The following is a 20231-nucleotide window of genomic DNA, read 5'->3' on the forward strand; positions in this document are numbered from 1 at the left end:
CTTGTCTCTGTCTCTCTCTGTCTCCCTTTGTCTGCTTTACAATCACTTAATCTTGGCTCATTTGGTATTTACAGTAATATAGATTAATCTCAGCTTTTTACTAGTACATGAGATATTATCTTTGTTCCAGTCTATTTAGTGAGAACATACAGTATATATCAATGTATAGAATGTGTAGTGTTCAAGAGCTTTGGACGTGTGTTTAGGGAGCTCAGATCAGATTCAGTAAGCTCTGAGTTAACCGCGAGTGAAACACGACTCTGTCTGTCTGCAGAGAGACTGACGCCCATCAGATCCATCTCACACAACATCACTGCCATCACAGCAGATACTAGATGATGCTCTTGTGAATAAAACAGCTTAGACCAGTTTGGACCAGATGAAGTGTTAAGTTTGTCTGACTGGTTTTAGTTGACTGGTGCTGGTCTGCTTCCAGTTCGACCAGTCTAGCCAATCACTGGTCACCTGCACACCACTAAACCCAATGATTTAAGAATGTTCATGAGTCCTCACGTGGAGGTCAAACTCAGCTTTGAAGGCTACGACATGATTCTTGGAAACACAGTTTAACACCACTTCAGTGTGACAGACTGGAGTCGTGTTGACTGATGTAGATATAATCATCTTAATGCATTTCCATCAGATCCTCGGTGGCCTGAGAGCTTTATGACAGGTGAGATTCATCTTGTGAACTAATGGCCGTGCGTTCAGGTTTATGCTTCAGTAGAAAGATCCATCGAGTCTGGAGCAGCGCCAGACCGTCCATTTATGAGAGAGAACACGGTATGTATTTCACACCGGTGAATGTTTAAGATGTTTTCTTTTCTCTTTGGACTCAAGAGAGCAGAGTCTCAGTAAGCTATAACTGATGAGAGATGATTGGGATGTTGGCTTCATATGGACCCGTAATTGTGTGAATGTGTATTTATCCACCGCGTCTCAGACTGTGAGTAAACTGCTTTCATAGTTAATACAGAATATCACTTTCGGTTCTTTTGACTTCATGAAGACTCATATGAGGTTTTGTGTGTTTGAGGGAGAGTTTTTGATGATAGATTTACAGATTAAAGCACAAACACAAAGATCTCTGCAGATGGTTCTGTAATTCAGTTCTGACTGTATGGATTGTTTAACATGTTAACTCATCATCTGGTTGTATATCTAGTATGATACTTTAGGCTTAAACCCTCATTGTTTGGCACTGATCATTTTGTTATAGGAGTTCTTGTAAGGGTTCAGCTAGTCAGCATGATCTCAGATGACGATGTTGTTGTGTTTGAGTTCTTCATACAGTATTAAGCAGACTAGAATCTTCACATTTAAAGCTCAATATTAACCAGTTTAAATGATCCACAGTGATTACTCTCTGGCATATGAATGTTTTTATTGTAGTGAAATGAGAGTGTGATGAAGTCAGAGCTGCTAGATACATAAACTCAATTCAATTTTATTAACATTGCGCTTTTCACAATGTGCATTGTTCCACAGCAGCTTTACAGGAGAAAAACTGAAAAACACAGTAGAGTGCTTATGTTTGTAGAACGAGCAAGATCATAAAGCGATGTTAACAGAATTTACCGAACCTTTAAGCTAATCTAACGTCAGCAGTCTCCCGGTGAGCAAGCCAACATGAACCTGTGTAGAGGAACCTTAACTCCAATGATGAATAAATGGAGAAAAAAACACCTCTGGAGAAACCAGACTCAGCCGGGAAGTCCAGATCTCCTCTGACATGTCACAGCTGCACTCACTGACTTTGATTCAAAGTCACATTATTAATGTGACAAATAGTCCATCTTTGCCCTTGGTTCGTGATGGAATTGCCTGAGTTGGAGCTGTGATGGTCAATCAGTCCTCAGACTCTCGCGGGAGGATGGCACGAGATGTTCATCTGGGCCTGGCGTAATCTCATGTTTGGGATGGGCATATGACGTTCATCTGGGCCTGGCGTAATCTCATGTTTGGGATGGGCATATGACGTTCATCTGGGCCTGGCGTAATCTCGAGGTGGGGCAGGGGGGCAAAAAGAGACTAATATGGGTATATTCTGTTATTTTATTATTATCCTTTTTGACCATTGAATGTATTTGTGGACTTGAAACAATGATGTGAACAGGACTGGAAAACATGACAAATCAAATCTGATACTGATTTACACACCTGAGAGCCACAACCCAACACCTCACAGCCCACTAACCTAGGTCACGACTGATGACATCATTGCTTAAAGGGTCAAACTAAGCGTGTGCACTCGCCTGTGTGTGCAAAATAACAATAAATCTGAGTGTTTTATGCCGAATGATGGTAACGTGGTAAATGCTCCTGGTTTGGTGAAAATTGTTTAATTCTATCAGATGTTGGACAGGTAATGCTCATGTGTTGGGCTTTGCTGTAGATTTTGTCTGTGAGCTCAGCTGGGTGAAAATAATAATATGATCTAAACATGTGCTCACTGTCTGTAAAACCACAGGCATGTGCTGATGATGTAATGATTCATTTCCACAGGGATCAGAAAACCATATCGAGATTTTAAAGCCGAAAGACAGTTCTAATGTATAACAGTTACAAAAACAACCATATGTGTTCCACCCTGATGTTGACACAGAAAGAATGACAGATGATGACACACTCGTTGGCTTTCTGCGTACATGCGTGCGTGTATTAAACAACACTCAACCGTCATCTGGACTGTGTCCATGCCCATTCTATCATCATCATCTGCCTGCTCTTAGATCTCCACCCACCGCTTGCTGTCTGATGAATCACTGGTTGAAACAATTTGAGTTGTGAATGATATAATGAGCTGATCACATGAAAGAATGAAAAGATCTCTTTAATATCTCAATTATTTCTCTTGGACATTAGTGAGATGAAATGAAAAGCAAATGGAAGCTTTTACTAGAGTCTCATCTAAGAAAAAGAAACATCTGAGACTAATTTGATACTTAAATAAAGTTCCTGAGGTCTAGTACGTGTTTATACATGTCATGTAAAGGATAGTGAATGATTTAAGGATTGTTTCTGTCTGTAGCACAAACGCTGCTGGAAAAGATACACACCAGACTTGAATATTTTGGCTTGAATGGTGGATTGTTCCTAACAATGTCTGAAGTTTTCCTTGGAGAAAATATAGCAAGTACTATTTTTGAGTGTTCATCTTTATTGTTCCGGAACAAACCAGACAATGAAAACCAATGAAACGAAATGAAGTGAATGTACTTTCTCAGACAGTTATTGATATCTCTCTGTGCTGATGAGACGGATGAACTGATCAGAATCCTCACATCAACTGGATTCAGATTCACCCTTGTTAGTGTCTGTCGGTGATGGTAGATCTGTATGAGCGTCTGACTGCTGTCCACACACACACAACATTCATGATATTTGAAACAATTATCACAGTTTCTTGTGGTTTTCAGGAGAATAAGAGTTGTACAAGCTGTTATACATGAGGGGGAGTATAGGGCGTCATGGACCCGTTTTCTTTAAGTGGGCACAGTGTGCACAACACCTAGAAACACGTCCTGAATGTTCAAACACATACATTTAAAGCAAAATTATACATCACACAAATCATTGCGAGAATTCAATTACAACACTGTCGGATTGATCTGTGAATCTTCTTCCCAGTTAAACAAATACATTTTTATGGTCAAAGCATCAGTCTGGTGTATTTTGAGAACAAATATATTTTGTGCTATAACAGTAAAACAGTCATTGTTTGCATACAAATGAACATAGAGCACAAAAGTAGAAGCAATGAAGCAAAGTGGTGAACCTTTGATAAACTGCCTTTAATACAGATTTATTATCCATCATAAAATGTTCCATTATAACACAAGGTAATACAATATATATATATATATAACATATATATAATGCAATATATTACATGATATAATCATTTAAGTGCATCTATTTCTTAATAAATGAAAGGTTTCAATTCTTTATTTAATATATTGTATATTATTTTAACTCGTATACCACATTGTGTATATTTGCAAATCTATATTAAATGATTTAATGTATTATTGATAGTTCATTTAGAGGAAAATATATTTTCTTTGAGAGTGTTGTCATGAACGTGGAGGGTGGACGTGGTGGAAGAACCCAAGTGCAGGCAGACAAGGGGATGAAGGGGTTAACAAACGTTTATTTAACAATAAACAAAAACCCACGAGGGAGTAAACAAGACTAGATAAATAATAATGACAACAGTACACGGACTAACTAGACTGAACAAAATAAATACTAAGACAAGACTAGACTAGACTAACTCACTCACTCACTCACTCACTCACCAAAACACGACGCAAGAACTACAGAAAGGATGCACAGATATCAATAGACTGTTTCAGACAAGGAACGCGTACAAAGTACAAAATACAATGAACGAGCACAGGACAATGAACATGAGGATGCTTTAAAGGGAGACAGACAAAGGATAATTAACAAAGGTCAGGTGTGGGTACTGAAACACTCAGGGAAGGTTAACGAGACAAAAGGGCGGGAAACACTGACGAGACACGAGAAAGCACATGGCAAGTCAGAATCAAAACAAAGCCATGTCTTTCTCAGACAAAACCTAAGGCTATGCCATGACTCCGCTGCAAGACAAAGAATAAACATGACATGATAGCGGAATCATGACAAGTGTTGTCAGTCGTTGCACCCTGAAACTGAACTGTAACATAAAAGTGATTCACATTAAACAATGCTGCCTGTATGCCAACTGGTGTGTTCGACTGCGCAGACTACAACACCAACATATCACAAGAGCCATTTGAAAGCATGTGGAGCAGACGGATCGGTCCGGATTTAAGTAAAAAACCCAGTTCATGGGTGCAGTTCTTGCTAAATGAAAGTGGGTGACAAATGTTTTGCCTAAACGATGGCGCATACTAGCATAGAACGAGCCTGAAAGTCTTGTTTCAGAGACGCGGGTGTTTCCTTGGTCCGAGCTCAGATGACATCCTTATACAGCGCTGTTGCTTCTGTCGCCGGATTGATAAATGTTAAACTCCTGTACGTGATGCAGAAGAGGACGAGGTGCAGCTCATTACTGATGTAGTGTCTTCCTATAGAATCAGGCAACTGGGTAGTAGATGTCTAACCTGAGGGGTCACGTCTGAGGGGGCACGTGCCCCTCTGTTTAAATTATGACAGATTATTAGACTGAAATGTGTCTTTAATCTAGATTATTCTGAATAATTGATTGAAATCTTTCTTCTTGATTCTCAGTCTTCACAGAATTCATCCCAAAATCACAAAAGGTGTTGATGCGGATTTAGGACCTCAAAGTGTCTGTTCTTGACTGTGTTTTATGGTAAAATATCTGCTTACTCTTTATGATAGTTTTATGTAAATCTCTCTTTCTGTCTCTCTCACACACACACGGGTTCATATGGTTTATTTGCTGAAGTCATTAGGTTAGACTGGATATATTAATGGATTTTAATGCAGTTCATCAGTATCTCGTGTCTCCAGAATTGTCAGACTTATTTGTTACTATACCATGTGAAATTATTAGACAGTGTTGTTATAAACATTGATGCATCATTAATGAGGTGGTCTTTAAGATGCTGAAATGACTCTGTAAAGCAACACTTCAGAACTTTTGCTCACTGGTTCCCTCCTGTGGTTGATGAGCTCAATTGCCTTTTACTAGTGTCGTAAATAATGTCGCTGTATAAGCTTTCCTGTGGGCAACGCAAGACACCTGTATTTGTTTAGCACTCGGACAGAAGTGGCGAATGCAGAAACCTTGTTTGGAAACTCTTCAGCAGGCACCGACCCAGGCGCCAGCGGGAGTAGAATTCCTCCAGTTAAGAGTTATTCTCCCACTGAACATTATTTAAAACTCTAAAAGTGTTGCTTTAACTGAAATCTAACTGCAAACTCAATGAAGGGCCATGAGGACATGACCTCTGAGCGGTGATGTGTTTCTTCAGATTCTTCAACCTGTCTCTTCTGCTTAACTTGACCCAGCCTCTCTCTCTCTCTCTTCCTGACAAGACTCTGTCTGACATATGAGATTGGTCTTGTAAATGTGGCAAACACATTTTTTATATTGAATCTGGGTCTCGGTCTAAATTTAACAATCATAACCAGGCCTGTTATATAAAGCCATGAGCAGTCACATAAGGACAGAAACTGCAATAGGAAACATCATAAAATATCAATCTTTTCTAAATTGATTAATTTCTAAATAATGTTCCTGTCTGTAGACATAACTTTGGTCCCACCTTGGGTCTTTATTCACAATTTGTTTAACTAAGTGAAACAGGAACGCTTGTGAATAATGTCGCAGGTTTATTCTGTAGAGATCTTGCACAAAGAAGAGTTCACCGCTGTCACATCAATGCAAACTGATAGGACACGTATCAGAGGTCATGACCCTGAGGAAACAGGATTTGGCATGATGTCATGACTAACAGAGCTCTTCATCGCTGATGTGAGGGGAGGGGGGGGACGGAGCACGGCCTCTGTTTTCTCTTAGTCTTTCTCATTGGCTCATGTGTTGTCCTCTCTGGATGTCCAGATGTCTGTGGTCTCCGCCTTCCCCTGAGATTCTATCGGACAGTAAAGGTTATCTCTCGGTGAACACGGAGGAAGCAGAGGTGCTGATGGAATTTACTGCTGCTCTTCAGTACATGTAAGCATTTAATAACTTATGATAAAGTCTTTGTTGTTTGCTTGTTATTGGTTGCAGATGTGTGTCTTTATCTCTGTGTGTGAGTAGTGGAATTGGTGGGCCGCTCTGAACTGCTGTGTCATCATGACTCGGCCTGTACGGATGCTGTCGACTAGAGTTGTGATGTCATTTCATGCTTTTTGATTTTTTAGTAGATTATGAATATTTTCTTTCCATCCGTAAAGTGAGTTACTTTAGTATGTGTGTGTGTTTGTGACAGTCCTTAAAGAGAACACTGGTGGTGTTTTTTTAACTCCAGTCAGTGTCTGATACATACAATACTTAATCAGTGTTATTACCTGGGATAAGTTGTCACAATGGGATTGGCCTGTTTATCAAGGATTTGAGAACATTTATCTGACAATTGAAATGCCATTCAACATAAATAAAAGCCTGATTTGATCTGTGATTAAATTAATGGAATTAAAACAAGAAATATTGGTATTAACCAGTTTGACAACTAGTCCGGGTCTTCACTTCATAAACAACATCAAGCCGTGTAGTGTGTTTGTACTGTAATGAAACAGGACAGTTTGTCAGGCCATCATGATCAACATCTCTTTCATCAGAACTTCTACTGATCTGGAATCAGAGCTTGGAAAATGAAAGACGTTTGTCCTATGAGGTTAGATTGAGAATTGGCATTTTTTCTGAATATACCGGTATGTAAACAATCGTATTTGTTTAATTCTGTGAACATTTCTTCAAACTATTTTTCTTTATTTGCATATTGAAATATTATTGAAGTCTTCTGAAACGGGACAAAGTGGTCAAAATGTTAAAGTTGGTTCATTTGCAGGATTTAGGATCTGCAAACACTGCAAGTTCATATTAATGTATAAACAACACAACATCAGAGTATTAGTACTGTACTGTATATGGCCTTTACTGTAGATGTGTGTGCCAGTGAGCGAGTGCTGAACTCGGTGGTTTGTATTATAGCCCGAGGGTCATAAATGATTTAATTTGAGCCGGATTGGACAGCAGTGGTAGTCGACAGGTCGTGTTATTGAAGAAGAGGTTGGCACTGGATGATGGCAGAGATCTGGCATTGCCTGCTGGGAGTACCAACTGGTGTCAGTCTGTCACGAGACCTTTGATGATCAGACTCCATCAGACATCAGCGCTCGCTTTGGCAGGAGAACTCCAGTATGCTAATTAGATTCATAATTATTATCAGCTATGCAGATGACCTGAAGCAGAGCTGGGTTAATGTTTATACCTTTATTGCTGTATTTGTGTTAACATGCATGCATTTGACTTTTATCCAAAGTGATGTGTCTTTTCTCAAACACATGATGTGTTCACGTAATGCCGTTTATAAACCTTTCCGAGCCAAAGTTGGAGTGCTGGGGGAGAGTATCAAGCACAGAAATATTACATCATACGTTGAACTCCTTTTTAACAAGTTGACAATGTTAAGCATGAGAAGACAACACATTTAACACTGTAAAGAATGCATACCATAGCATGATACCCCATCTTTAAAGCTGTTCATCAGAGGCGCTGTAGCAGGCCGTCGCTCAGAAGAAACAGGTTTGTTTTAAATTTACAAAATCTCTTCATGGAACATGATCTTTCCTTAATATCCTCATGATTTTTGGCATAAAGGAAAAATGTATCATTTTGACCCATACAATGTATTATTGGCTATTGCTACAAATATAACTGTGTGATTTACGGGTCACATACATCATTATACTCGTAGAAAGAAACATAAAGCAGTGTAGTTGACAGATTTCTTTAAAAAAAGAGAGGAACTTTATTTTCATTCATGTCTTTTCTCGTCTCATGAAACACGTACATTTCATTCAGCTAATCCAATGGAAATTCTGATTTGTGATTTCCCCTCAGATCTTTTGACCATCCTCAACCATGATGATGTCTGGAGTAAACGTGAAGACGACGTCTCAGAACGGTTCTGGAATTCCTCTGCCGAAGAGCCTCTCCAAAACAGACACCAAACACCTGAGCAGCGGTTACCCGTCGGATGGACTGACCACCTCCAGATCCTCCATATCTCCATCATCCGTCTCCAGAGGATCCAAACTGAGGATTCAGTCCTCACGAAGAGCTCAAGAGCCATGCGGAGGAATCAACTGGACTCCACGCTCGGCCAACAGCAGTCCTCATGTGCCCAAACGAGAAGTTTACCGGTTTAAGAGCACAAGTGAACTGCGGAGGGGCTCTTTACCCCAAACAGACTTTAGAGATCTGGACAGACATTCCAACAAGAACTGGAGAAGACCTCACTTCAGGAGTCTAGATGAAGAGGTTACAGAATCTTCTGCTACAGGACGAGTGAAAGAGAACCGTCACAGGTCAAGCAACGGGAACGTCATATGGGAAACATCTACAGGAATTCAGATGAGCTTACAGAAGCGGCGGATAGAAATGTTGACTCGTGGAGTGGCTGATAGAGACATGATGGCGTCTAAATCATGCGTGTGTGTCTCAAATACACAGCCGACAGGTCACGAGTCACCACGCATGGCTGCGGTGGCACCTTTCAGATTCAGGTGAGACACAAATGAGATCTTCTTGCAAACCAAATGATCCGAGCTGTGTTCTTCTCATTTATTTGACGAATAAATGTTGACAGGATTTTCATTTTTGGATGAACTACTGTATATCTTTAGGGCTTTCAAGAGCATCAAATTCTTTGTGGTCGTCTTGGTAATTCGTGTCTGTTCTCCGTCGGTCTCAGGGTGCAGGTTGGAGAGGACGACTCGTCTCTTGAGGATCTGAGTGAAGGTTCTTCAGATTCAATGGAGGTTTCTAGTGATGGTTTGTGTAAGTACAGTATGTTCTTATATTTGTTTAGAAAGTCACATCAAATAGCAAAACTCATCCTGCAGTGTTTTCTGACATCATCATGATGAGATGCTCCATTGATTCAACAGTTTCTAACGCTCTCTGAATGAATGCTGGTGTGAGTTTTGTTTCAGTGTAATGACAGCAGCCAAAAACCCTTCAGATGTGTCTCCAAACATCTGCACTGCTGACTGACCACAGACCCCCAGACCACCATCAGATCTGTTTCAGTTTAATATCTTCTCTGTCTCTGAGCAGTGATGTATAATGGACCTAAAATCAATACTTGAGTAAAAGTATCTTGCCAGAAATTTACTTTGGTAGAAGTGAAAGTAGCCTTTTGGAAAAGTCTTAAAGTAACAGATAAATATTGTTATTGATTTAAAGTAAAGTTGAAGCAAATGGGGCTTACAAAGACGTTTACAACTATGTCTCAAGCTCAGTAGTTTTATCTGGAACATCATGTTGCCAAATTGCTAAACTATCAAAATAAAGTTCAGAAATCACATCTTTACTTTATAACTTATAACATTATAAAAGGATAGTCCCCCTTTTCACACTTGCACATTGAGCTTTAACCAATGATTGGTTCACCACTGTCATGGTTACCGGATCACCGACTGTCTATTTCAGTTCGGTTTCTATGCTTTTATTTTGTAGTAATGAACATGCTTAGGGAAATGTAGTAATGGGTAAAAGTTTACATTTTGTTCAGGAAATGTAGTGGAGTAAAAGTAAAAGTCTGCAGAAGTATAGAGACTCAAGTGAGGTGCAGATACTCTCAAAAAAGACGTTATTACTGTACTTAAGTATTGCAACACTGTCTCTGAGATTACTCAAGAGAAGGAAAGGAAACTGTATGACACATGGAGAGTCTGGAAGTGAATGTAGATTGTTTTTGGATTTGAGTAAATGTGATGAGAAATGTTTGAGTTGATATTGAGATCTTCAGTTATACTCACTTTTCATCGGAGCTCAGTTTGACACATTGAGTTGACGTCTCTTCTCAAACTCTCATAACAGACACATTTCTGACTCTTTTTCTCAGGAGAAACATCTTAGACACACATGAGTCCTGTCTATTTAATCTTGAGATCTTGAGACATTTTCAATGTGAGCTCAGCAACGATCCAAATGATCCCGCTGTAAAATCCAGATGAACTTTATGCGTCTAAACTCTTTCTGTATGTCGACAATCTTTTATTTCTCTCTTGTAAATAATTAATGAGAAACATCGGAGACGTTGATATTTAAATGCGACGGAGAGCTCGCTTGAGTTTCCTGCTCTTTGAGAGAGTAAAGAAGTGAATTCTCATCTTTCTTCATTGTTGAAGGCCTGGCGTTTCTGAATGTGTTGTTTTTAAATCGGTATGTCCATCTCATTGGTGAATGACTTCTCGGGCTGTCTGTGACAGCTGTGCGGTCCACAGGACGTGTGTTCATCATTGAATGATGTCATTGGAAAAAGCCCCCGTGGACCGGCACGGCCGCTCGTGACAAAGGGAAACAAAAGACTTCTTTCTTCTCGACTCTCTTTCTCCCCTTCAGTAACATCGAATAACTTGTTTGCCGTCCCAGGAGCAGAATACGCTTGGCCGAGTGTGTGCGGCCCCCCGGCAGGAGAGCTTTGAGGTTTTCACAGATGCATCTGGATGGTTATATGTGGGATTCATTAAAGTCAGTCGTCAGTTTTGTATTGTTGCTTTATGAACAGATCACGGTTGGCAGAAAGTGAATTTGTAGCACGCTGTTACCTTCTCTACACTGGAGATGTGCTTTGTGCATTGCAGTGTGACAGAACATGGCCGCTGTGATGTAGGTAGAAGCGTTGCTATGGTGACAGCATCTCCAGCGAAGCATTGCGGTGTACTCCAGAGAGAGATGTGTATGGAATATCATGAGCCGTGAGATGTTAGGGATCATCTAAAAACAACACAACTCCGTATGAAGCGTGATGATAGTGTAGAGTGTTAAAGGTGATGTTGTGGCGAACATCTGGAATTAAACTAGTTAAACTGATAACTGTTTGTCGAGTAGAGGGTGGATTTGGGCTCGCAGGGATTTTGTTAAGGGCAAATAGTAATTTAATTATTTTAATTACTTTAGGCCTTTATCTAAATTTTAGATTTAAATGTAAATCAATATATTTAATAATAAGACACACTGTTTAATGCCTGTTTAATGTTTAATGTTTATAACACCACATTTTCAGATTTTAACTAAAGATTATGAGGACACACAAATTTTAAATAGAGAATGACCCACATTGATAAACTATTTACAATAGGCATTGTCAGTTTTAATTTCACTGGGACTCTTAATAATATCACTGCATTATATTACTTTATATTGCTGTAAAATAAAGTTAATGTACCAGCATTTCTACATTATAGAAAGACATGATCTCACATACTAATGGTTATTTTGAAGGTTTATTTAGCTTTTTTATATTTTATTACTGTATATTATACTCCTTGAAAATAGTTTAATATATTCAAATTTGATGTATCAATTGATAGTCTCCTCAGATTGCCATGTTATATATTTCTCCTCAAGGCATGGGAGTGAATACATAGCTACATACATAACGTTTTATTGAGCATTCAGTGTTGGATGGGAGGAACTTACGGGGTAAAAGTGTAGGGAAATATACAAAAACACTGTTTTAGATTCAGTTTACATTCATGCATTACAGTTTTTCATCTCTCCCTAACATCTCATGCTTTCTGCTGAGGCAGGGAGACGCACCGGAAAATGAAATGCGACCGAGAGAGAGAGAGAGAGAGAGAGGGAGGGGGAGGGACTTTTGTTGCATTCAGCACTGCTGTCATTTGGCTGCTGCACGGCTCGGTGGCAAGACGGTCTGTTGAAGGGAGGATAGGAGCGGTTGAGCGAGGCAGAGAGAGAGAGAGACAGAGAGAGACAGAGAGAGACAGAGAGAGAGAGACAGAGAGAGAGAGAGACAGAGAGAGAGAGAGAGAGAGAGAGAGAGACAGAGAGAGAGAGAGAGAGAGAGAGAGATTCAGGGCGGATTTTTCTTTCTGGATGAAGGAATAGAAGACTGGGATTTAGCGTGAGGAAGAGCTGCAGAATCGTCCTCTCCTTTTGCTTTCTCGTCTTTAAATATGTGTCCATAAAGGAAGGAGCTCAGGGGTTGAATACAAGCAGGGAGGTGTCGATCCTGTGCTAGCTGGAAGTCAAAGGTGTGGGCATGGCTGCCAAGAGGGGCAAATCCAGCGTGCCACAGAGCGTGGCCAGGAGCGAGCTGAAGGTGTACCGCGTGGGCAGCACGGAGGGGCGCATACCCGTGCCATCCAACCTCCGCAAGCAAAGATCCCTGACCAACCTGGCCGTGCTGACAGACGCTGAGAAGAAGATGCAGCTCTATGAGCCAAAATGGTGCGATGACATGAGCAGGGCCGCCACAGGCCACCTGAAGACGGGCAAACCCAAAGGGGCAGGTGGTACCCAGCTGTCCCGAAACCTTTCCAAATCAGACCACTCCCTGTTCCAGGGCAAGCCCAAGACCTTCGCCCCACTGGCGGCACCCGGAAAGAGCCAAAGTCGGATCCCGCGAGGTCCTTACGTGGAAGTGAAACCTCTGAGCAAGACATCGGATGATTGTAAATCTGACGATGATATTCTGTCCAGCAAAGCCAAAGCGGGCGGTAAGAAGGTAGCGGCTGCGTGTTCTGGAGACCCCGAGGCCAAAGGTCAAGGTGAGGAGGGTGGAGATAAACCTTTCCTCAAGGTGGACCCAGAGTTAGTCGTCACCGTTCTTGGAGACTTGGAGCAGTTGCTCTTTAGTCAAATGCTCGGTGAGTAAGACTTCACAATTCTTCGGCAAACTTATGCAGACGAACCTAGTAAGCCACCAAAATATGTGGGAATTGTGATGAGATTGTGTTTGCGTTCACGCCCATCTGAGCAGCTGGTGTTGGCAGTATGGCCGCTGAATGAACGCGTGGCGAGATCACATCTTTATATTCATGCTGTTACATTCTGTCATTGAAGCTGTGATTCTATAGGTGATGCTTCAGAGCATCATTGTTCTGGTTAGCATGTACATCCATTCTATTTCTGTCTCTCACACAATCGTGGGAAAAATGAGCCCCCATAGATTATTCCTCTCCGTTCGACGAGTGAGCGTCAGATGCTGGAGGCTAACGTGTGGCACACTGATCTGCTTTTGACGCCTGCCTGGTGTTGTGTATCTGTCCCTGTGTGTGTGAGTCGCTCATCTGTAATGAGGTAATGGCTGATATCAGAGAAGCGGATAGTAAGAGGAGAACTGAACCCTTTGGAATACAACAATATGTCATACTGCAGTCCCCTTTGCATATTCTTTTGATGCGTTTTCTGTGCTGGTAGATGATGCTGTCGAATACATGACTGAAAACACCACAGAGATGTGTTTGCTGGGACGTGGGAGGGAAATCAAACCTTTGTTTGTTATTCTATGAGATTGTGCCTTTGAAACACAGCCTGCTTTGCCATCTTTACAGTCATTTGGTTAGCAGGACATTCTTTTTAGACTCACGTGAGTTTTGCATATTGCTTATTATTTCCATGAATGTCACTGAGAGCTGATGTACTGTATGTCAAACGTGTATTTCGCATTCTAATAAAACATCATACACTGTATTTATACATCAGCTCACAGATCTGTACGTGACCTCTATTGAAAAATTCCATCTAAATCTCCTTTTCTTCAATCACCAAGCGCTTGTCCTGGATTCTTACAGTGGCCTGCGTGAGTCTACAACAAAAATAAATCAATGACTGATGGAAAATAACAAACTGAATCAGACTTCTTATGGAAATGTATTGGCCATTTCTTCGTAGTCAAAACGCACTCGTCAAGGAGTAGTTCACCTTCAAAATGAAAATGCTGTCATCATTTACTCGACCTGTATGAGTTTCTCTCTTCTGCTGAACTCAAAAGAAGATATTTTGAAGAATGTCTTTAACATTGTGTCCATACTATAGGAGTGAATGGGGGGGCAGCCAACATATTTCAAAATCTTTTTGTTTGTGTTCTACAAAAGAGCGAAACTCAGACAGGTTTAAATGACAAGAGGGCGTGTAAATGATGACAGTTTTTTTATTTTGGAGGGTCACTACTCCTTTAAAAAGTAAACCTGCTATAAAAGACTAATGTCATAGAAGATGTTACCTACAGAACTTTTAAAAAATCATTTGTCGGCTACAAAGAGTCTGTTTGGCTATAGAAAGGTTCTTTGAATGTTAAGAGTTCTTGTCAAAGACCCTTTAAGGAACCTTTGTTTTTAAGACTTCATCCTAAAATAATGAGAACAGGAATTCTCTTGTAATGAAGATTGTAAGCCGTTCTAAACGATCCAGTAACATTGTTCTTGTTCCTACAAAACAAACCATAGATTACTCAAGAACACACTTTGCAATTGAACTTTTACGATCACCAATACAATACCAGTTAAGATGACATGATATCCAATGGAATCAAGCAAGGCTCCGAATCTCCTGTAGGAATGTGTTCATCCGGTGGTGTTGTATGGAAATTCAATAGAAATCTAATAAGGATTATTTACAAACATAATCTAATAATGTCCAGTTTGTGTAGAAGAGTTAAAGGGACAGTTCACACAAAAAAAAAAAAATATTCTCTCATCATTTATTCTCCCTCCTGCGTATGAGATATTTTGAGAAACGTCTTGGTGGTTTTGTGTTCATACAGTGGAGGTCAATGGAGTTTGTTGTGTTCTGCAGAAGAAAGAATCTCGTACAGGTTTGACATGACACGAGGATGATGAAATGATGAGTGTATTGTACTTGTTGGCTAAACTCTCCTCATAAATGCAAAAGTCTCTATCAGTTTTGTAGATTGGACTTCTTCTCTGTTAGCATCTCATTGGCGAGGGTAATGAATGAACAGTAGGCTATTCAGAAAAATCCCATTTTACCAAATTTAGAAATCTAAATTTGGAGAGAACACGATGAGCCACAGGGCAACTTATTCACACCATTTATCACACAAAAGAATTCTTCTCTGCATTAAAGTATCTTCTATCTTCTATTCATAATGACCAAAATCAACCATAACATAGCATAGCAAACATCCTCATGAGCCGATTTGATGCTTCATGAGTTCAGAAGATTGAATGTGATCTCTGAATGAAACTCAAGATTAAACATCTGCAGTCAGAGACAATAGATTGAATCGAGGAAGAAGTTCATCTGCAACATTATATGTTCAAAGATAAATGATCAATAAACATGAACAAGTCTTTATCTTTACAGGAAAAAAACCTATAAATAACAGCCTCATGCAAAGCATTCTGGGAACCAAAAATCCACATAAACCATTTTCTGGTTTTTTTTATGAATGCTTTGCATGAGGCTGTTATTTATTGTTTTTTTTCTGTAGGGATTAATAATGTTTAATGATCCTTTATCTTTAAACAAACTGTTGCCAGTAAATTACATGAATGTAAATCTACAATAAGTTACTGGCAACTAGCTGCATAACTACAGCAAACACACTAACAGTGTTTTTAAGATGATTATGTTTGTCTTATTAAGCATTTTAAATCACCTCTGTCTACGATGATAAACTTCATAATCTCGTGTTCACGACTCGCAGTAAAGATCTGTTTGTCTGGACTCAGTACTGATGGTATAACTGATTGGCCGCATGTAGCGTGTTTAATAAAACTGAATGAAATCCCGTGGTTCTGTCTCATCCAGTGATGTCATTAGCCTGAACACATGTTCAATCTCTCATGGGAATGAAGGTGATCGACAGGAGATTTGTGTTGTCCAGTAATGCTTGTGTAAGAGTCTTCTCTCGCTGTCGAGTTGTTAATAATGTCAGGATGGGCGTCGTGCCTAACTGCACCATGGGATTGATTGGCCATGCTGTTGACATGCTGACCGTCTGCTCACCCACGCCAGATCTCACATATGTACAGAGCCAAAGAAAAGACAAGATGACTTTGATTCTGTTTTGAGTCTGTTTCGGGTTGAGTTCATTGATATTATTTGACTAGTTTAGTGTTGTCTGAGCTCACTGTCAGGTGAATTATTGAATTGGGCTATTTTTAGCACTTTGACTTCATTGGTGAAGTTTTTCCATTTGAAATGAAAATGAACTTGTTGATTGACATTTAGATGTAAACATGTAGACCTAAACCATTTGAGAGGTTAATAATGAGAACAGACTAAACCATGTTTATAATGTGTGTACATTTAATGCGTTGAATGTTTTGATGAATGATGCATTTTTGTGTTTGTAGATCCAGAATCACAAAGGAAGCGAACGGTTCAGAATGTTCTGGATCTGCGACAGAATCTGGAGGAAACCATGTCCAGTCTGCGAGGAACTCAACTGAGTCAGAGGTGAGAGAGAGAGACAACTCATTCATCAACACACTTTCACAATGGAAATACATTCACAGTGGTTGTTAGGCTGCCGGATTTATGATTGTATTTTCATTTAGCTTAACTAGTTGAACATCTTCAGCCATTAAATGGCACATTTATTCATTTCACTTGGTTAGTATAACGTATTAATGTGATGTTAGTTTCTGTATTGCACATGTCACTGATTTTTGACCATTTTAACCATCAGGGAATGTTTATTTCTGGTTATTTTTATTTGCAACGTTTTGGGAACGTTATTTTCTGTTTGCAAAAAATACAAACAAAAGGGAACCAAATACTAACGTTAGGGAAACGTTCTGTGTTTGCTGGGAATCAAGTCTTGAAGTCATAAATGCATGAATACTTTTTTCTGCATCAGAAATACACCGTATATTGGCCACGTTTCTAAGATGGAAGAAGGCTGTTTTTGTGACGTGGTTTTCAAAAGACATTCTCCACAGTACATCCATACCAGACGCTATTATAAAAGAGAAATGTTGACATAAACCGCTGGAAGTCCTGTTTTTAAAAAAACATGAGCGTTAAGTTTAAATCGAGTGAATAAAGAGCACGTCTAACATGAGGCTACACATGACTTCATGTGTTGGGTTACATCATCAGTCTTAGTGTTGCCATGTGATAATGTGAGAACAGCATCAACCGTTCTGCTAATGTTCTTCCTTTTGAAATGCTGTTTCTGTAAAACTGTTTTAATCTGATTCATCTTAAATTAATGGATGACGTTTACTGGAATGTTACTCAGGTTCTTCTCATTCTTTATGTTCTGTTGATGTGAAAATATGTGGTTATGATGACTCAGAATATAGGATTGTAGTGATGTTTTCTGTTCAGGTTCTGTTCAAGATGTGGTTTAGAGTCTGTGTTGTCATCTAGACTTGTGTTTGATAAGGACTAGTGAACCACATGGAAGTAGTTTCTGTTGAGGCAGTCATTGTGTTTCAATGGTGTGTATTTAATCAAACCTGAGTCAATTCAATTTTCAAAAATGGTCATAGACCTGAAGGAAAGCATATAAAGCATCTGAACATTTTTCATAACCAAACACTTATATTTCTCTTTTTAAATCTCCTGTTGTCTGTACAGTCCAAACATCTATCGTGAGAAAAGTGTTTCATGTAGTATACAGCGTGGAGAGGATGGAAACGTCATTGAGGTGCCAGAGAATGAAAAAACAGGTCACGAGTTTCTTCATTTTGTAGAAGCAAAATTCTGAAATGAAACATTTATTCTGACTTGATAAAATCCTCTGATCTCTTTTGTGTTTAACATGTCACCAAAGGAAAGAAACATCTCAAATGAGATCTCTTTAATATTGCATTTGTTTCTTCTAGACATCATTCAGAATAAATGGAGAGTTATGCCGCGGTCATACTTGACTTCTCCTTCCATTGACTTCCATTCATATGCATGCGAATGAGTCAGCCTGGAAACATAAACCCGTTTCGCTGCTTAGGGCTTACTTCGTTGAACTCTGACCCGCGAATTCACGTCACGTGAGTGGACAAGAGGGCTGGTCGGAAAAATGGGTTAATCGAGATGTCACTTTTCTTTTTACAACATGTGGATGTCACAACAGGGAGTAATCGTTCTATTCATTGCTTCACTAACATGGCGGATGCGGGTGTGTTGTCGAATTTAGCATCAGCTTCACATAAAACAAGAACAAAGTTTCTTTGGTCAGATAACCTGCTAGATGTGTGAAACACGTCGACTGATCAAATAAAACATGAAAACAACATGACCCGGAATAATACACACAAATGAGAATGAAGCGGTTCATTTTCAGACGGTGTGGTTTGGATGTTACATGCAGACGAAATATTCCACATCAAGGATTTCTCGATTGTTTGTGAGCTGATGGTAATGAAGATGTGGTGCAGATGAAAGTCGTGTTATTCCTCATCTCCTCCCTTTACAGAAGAACATCACCGCGCACTCAGTCTGATCATCTGTTAATATATAACTGAATGAGTTCTTTCTGTCTGCAGCTGTCTGGACAGCAGCGTGTGCTACGACAGTGATGAAACCAACGCTCGCAGCATCTCCAGCCTCTCCAACCGCTCTTCACCTCTGTCCTGGCGTCACGGTCAGTCCAGTCCACGTCTGCAGGCCGGCGATGCCCCTTCATCCACCGGCAGCAGTTACCTGGGCACAAAGTCCTCTTCTCAGTTCACGTCTCACACGATGCCCGCGCGCTGCACCGGACGCCTCGCCAGCTCCTCCCGCAGCGGCTTTATGGACGCCGGAGACGGTGACCTGAAGTGTGGCTATCTGAGCGACTCTGACCTGCTTGGCAAAAGCTTGCATGACGACGACGATGATGATAATCTTGCCAATGGGTGAGTGTCTTTATGTGTGGGTGTGGCTTTGGGTTTTATTTGTTTGTGGGATGTCGTGTTTTCTGAGACATCAGGTGTTTTAAGATGTGTAGTCGTGTCACTGGACTCGCGTTTGAGGTTTTTATGAGGGAAGCTCATTGCTGGCTCGCGTGTTAGGATGATGAAATCCATGCCAGCTCTCCCGGATGAGAATGACTCTTTATCTGAGAAGCTCATGCAGGGGGATTTAGAAAGTGCCGTATGACTGAGGGGTGATCAGACCAGAGATCAGACCTGTACACTATTGACAGAGATGATTTCTGTCACATGATAAAGTGATCTCATGTTCTGTCATCATTTATTCTCTCTCGTGTGATTGCAAATCTGTGTGTGATTCTTTCTTCAGTGGAACACAAAGGAAGATATTTTAAGAAATGTCTCCTTGGTTTTGTGGGTCAAAGACGAACAAGGGTTTAAGCATAAAAACATAGGTGTAATACTGCTTTAAATTGTTGTTGTTCAAAAAAAAAAGAAAAAGGAAAGAAAATGTTTTCTCTTGAATTGAATTGCATTTTTGTTTTGGTTTTTCTGAGCAAAACATTTATATCATACATTTTCCCTGATTTACAGAAGACGCCCACTAAAATATTATTCAGTGGAACACTCTTATCAGGCATATTTACATGAAAAATCTATTAATGACGTATTAAAACACTAATGACTTTCACTCCTAATGCTAATCAGTAATTATAATTGAACACTATCCTGCAGGTTTTGCCCATTTGTCAGTAAGAGCTTTGTACTCACAATAAATGTAATATGCTCCCTTATTCTTTTATATATTTTCATATGTACAAGTCAGAATAAGCATGTACGTAAACATTATGTTACACACTGAATGACAATGTAACATTATTTCAACATTGTATTCTCCAAAAACATAGTTGAATCCATAAAATAGACATTTTACTTACATTTAATGT

The sequence above is a fragment of the Barbatula barbatula genome, assembly GCF_947034865.1.
Source record: "Barbatula barbatula genome assembly, chromosome: 7".
Classification (NCBI taxonomy): domain Eukaryota; kingdom Metazoa; phylum Chordata; class Actinopteri; order Cypriniformes; family Nemacheilidae; genus Barbatula; species Barbatula barbatula.